Source organism: Oncorhynchus keta, unplaced genomic scaffold, assembly GCF_023373465.1.
Source record: "Oncorhynchus keta strain PuntledgeMale-10-30-2019 unplaced genomic scaffold, Oket_V2 Un_contig_18266_pilon_pilon, whole genome shotgun sequence".
Lineage (NCBI taxonomy): Eukaryota > Metazoa > Chordata > Actinopteri > Salmoniformes > Salmonidae > Oncorhynchus > Oncorhynchus keta.
Window position 1 is genome coordinate 77,501 of NW_026280834.1, and position 3,724 is coordinate 81,224.

The 3,724-nt window shown below is 46.7% G+C and overlaps 1 long non-coding RNA gene across 2 annotated transcripts; it reads left to right on the forward strand.

Moving 5' to 3' along the window:
• The first annotated feature begins 613 nt into the window (after nt 1–613).
• LOC127920083 (uncharacterized) lies at nt 614–1,632 on the forward strand. Of its 2 annotated transcripts, none has more exons than XR_008105064.1 (3): nt 614–708; nt 1,367–1,424; nt 1,545–1,632. It is a non-coding gene; the product is annotated as an uncharacterized LOC127920083 (long non-coding RNA). The 2 variants fall into 2 exon arrangements; XR_008105063.1 differs by lacking the exon at nt 614–708 and adding an exon at nt 1,152–1,246.
• The last annotated feature ends 2,092 nt before the right edge of the window (nt 1,633–3,724 follow it).

A 3,724-nucleotide genomic window follows, 5' to 3' on the forward strand; every position in this document is an offset into this window, starting at 1 on the left:
ATTTGGCAGAAGGAACTGTTTGGCTGCCAGACAAGACTCTGCTGATAGCCAGGTGTAGCCGTGGTAAGGATTCACTCTATGGTGCTGAACAGGAAGCTCTGCTGATAGCCAGGTGTAGCCGTGGTAAGGATTCACTCTATGGTGCTGAACAGGAAGCTCTGCTGATAACCAGGTGTAGCCGTGGTAAGGATTCACTCTATGGTGCTGAACAGGAAGCTCTGCTGATAGCCAGGTGTAGCCGTGGTAAGGATTCACTCTATGGTGCTGAACAGGAAGCTCTGCTGATAGCCAGGTGTAGCCGTGGTAAGGATTCACTCTATGGTGCTGAACAGGAAGCTCTGCTGATAACCAGGTGTAGCAGTGGTAAGGATTCACTCTATGGTGCTGAACAGGAAGCTCTGCTGATAACCAGGTGTAGGGGTGGTAAGGATTCACTCTGGTGCTGAACAGGAAGCTCTGCTGATAGCCAGGTGTAGTGGTGGTAAGGATTCACTCCATGGTGCTGAACAGGAAGCTCTGCTGATAGCCAGGTGTAGCAGTGGTAAGGATTCACTCTATGGTGCTGAACAGGAAGCTCTGCTGATAGCCAGGTGTAGCAGTGGTAAGGATTCACTCTATGGTGCTGAACAGGAAGCTCTGCTGATAGCCAGGTGTAGTGGTGGTAAGGATTCACTCTGGTGCTGAACAGGAAGCTCTGCTGATAGCCAGGTGTAGCCGTGGTAAGGATTCACTCTATGGTGCTGAACAGGAAGCTCTGCTGATAGCCAGGTGTAGTGGTGGTAAGGATTCACTCTATGGTGCTGAACAGGAAGCTCTGCTGATAGCCAGGTGTAGTGGTGGTAAGGATTCACTCCATGGTGCTGAACAGGAAGCTCTGCTGATAGCCAGGTGTAGCAGTGGTAAGGATTCACTCTATGGTGCTGAACAGGAAGCTCTGCTGATAGCCAGGTGTAGCAGTGGTAAGGATTCACTCTATGGTGCTGAACAGGAAGCTCTGCTGATAGCCAGGTGTAGTGGTGGTAAGGATTCACTCTATGGTGCTGAACAGGAAGCTCTGCTGATAGCCAGGTGTAGCAGTGGTAAGGATTCACTCTATGGTGCTGAACAGGAAGCTCTGCTGATAGCCAGGTGTAGCCGTGGTAAGGATTCACTCTATGGTGCTGAACAGGAAGCTCTGCTGATAGCCAGGTGTAGTGGTGGTAAGGATTCACTCTGGTGCTGAACAGGAAGCTCTGCTGATAGCCAGGTGTAGCAGTGGTAAGGATTCACTCCATGGTGCTGAACAGGAAGCTCTGCTGATAGCCAGGTGTAGCAGTGGTAAGGATTCACTCTATGGTGCTGAACAGGAAGCTCTGCTGATAGCCAGGTGTAGCAGTGGTAAGGATTCACTCTGGTGCTGAACAGGAAGCTCTGCTGATAGCCAGGTGTAGCAGTGGTAAGGATTCACTCCATGGTGCTGAACAGGAAGCTCTGCTGATAGCCAGGTGTAGCAGTGGTAAGGATTCACTCTATGGTGCTGAACAGGAAGCTCTGCTGATAGCCAGGTGTAGTGGTGGTAAGGATTCACTCTATGGTGCTGAACAGGAAGCTCTGCTGATAGCCAGGTGTAGCTGTGGTAAGGATTCACTCTATGGTGCTGAACAGGAAGCTCTGCTGATAGCCAGGTGTAGTGGTGGTAAGGATTCACTCTATGGTGCTGAACAGGAAGCTCTGCTGATAGCCAGGTGTAGTGGTGGTAAGGATTCACTCTATGGTACTGAACAGGAAGCTCTGCTGATAGCCAGGTGTAGCTGTGGTAAGGATTCACTCTATGGTGCTGAACAGGAAGCTCTGCTGATAACCAGGTCTAGCAGTGGTAAGGATTCACTCTATGGTGCTGAACAGGAAGCTCTGCTGATAGCCAGGTGTAGCAGTGGTAAGGATTCACTCTATGGTGCTGAACAGGAAGCTCTGCTGATAACCAGGTCTAGCAGTGGTAAGGATTCACTCTATGGTACTGAACAGGAAGCTCTGCTGATAGCCAGGTGTAGTGGTGGTAAGGATTCACTCTATGGTGCTGAACAGGAAGCTCTGCTGATAGCCAGGTGTAGTGGTGGTAAGGATTCACTCCATGGTGCTGAACAGGAAGCTCTGCTGATAGCCAGGTGTAGCAGTGGTAAGGATTCACTCTATGGTGCTGAACAGGAAGCTCTGCTGATAGCCAGGTGTAGTGGTGGTAAGGATTCACTCTATGGTGTTGAACAGGAAGCTCTGCTGTTGGGACAGCTTTTATGTCGGCCATAACAGTTTGTGGGCACCGTTTGTCACCGTTACAGTGCAGTTAATGTATTGTTTAGTGTTTGTGGCTTTGCTGACATGTATATAAAACATAATGTTGAGTTTGAGCTCCACCAAGACTTACATCCTGAAATCAGAACTGTACTGGAGTGATACTACTTAAGTCAAAATACTTCACAGTACTACTTAAGTAGTTTTTTGGGGTATCTGTACTTTACTATTTATATTTTTGACAACATTTACTTTTACTTCTACTAATTATCAAAATCCAGAAAAGAGCTGTTAAATTCTACAACCACCTAAAAGGAAGCGATTCACAAACCTTCCATAACAAAGCCATCACCTACAGAGAGATGAACCTGGAGAAGAGTCCCTAAGCAAGCTGGTCCTGGGGCTCTGTTCACAAACACAAACAGACCCCACAGAGCCCCAGGACAGCAACACAATTAGACCCAACCAAATCATGAGAAACCAAAAAATATAATTATTTCCTATGTGTCAAGTAATTAACAAAAAACTGAGCAAACTAGAATGCTATTTGGCCCTAAACAGAGAGTACACAGTGACAGAATACCTGACCACTGTGACTGAGACAAAATTAAGGAAAGCTTTGACTGTACAGACTCAGAAGAAGACAGGCTATGTGCTCACTGCCCACAAAATGGATTTATAGGATTTTGAATGAACATATTTGCAAATTATGGTGTAAAACGGAGAGAGAGAGAGAGAGAGAGAGAGACCAAAGTGAAGAGCCCCCCCCCTATCTCTCCAAGCAGGCAGAGTGAAGTGTTTCTCTACATGATAAGAGTGGCCGCAGGTTAAAACAGTAGAACATGACGCTGACAAGAGAACAGAGATGTACTGTGGGAGTAAACGGCTCCGTGCTTTAGGAAACATATCAACGGTGGAGAGAGGACAACCTCATTCTGTTACCTAACCTGAGCACTAAAACATTCAGTTGAAAGAACAGAAGGCTTTTGGAGTGCAGTAGGATGACCTACTTACTGTATGTAGGATGACCTACTGTATGTAGGATGACCTACTGTATGTAGGATGACCAACTGTATGTAGGATGACCTACTGTATGTAGGATGACCTACTGTATGTAGGATGACCTACTGTATGTAGGATGACCTACTGTATGTAGGATGACCAACTGTATGTAGGATGACCTACTGTATGTAGGGTGACCTACTGAATGTAGGATGACCTACTGTATGTAGGATGACCTACTGAATGTAGGATGACCTACTGAATGTAGGATGACCTACTGAATGTAGGATGACCTACTGTATGTAGGATGACCTACTGTATGTAGGATGACCTACTGTATGTAGGATGACCAACTGTATGTAGGATGACCAACTGTATGTAGGATGACCTACTGAATGTAGGATGACCTACTGAATGTAGGATGACCTACTGTATGTAGGATGACCTACTGTAT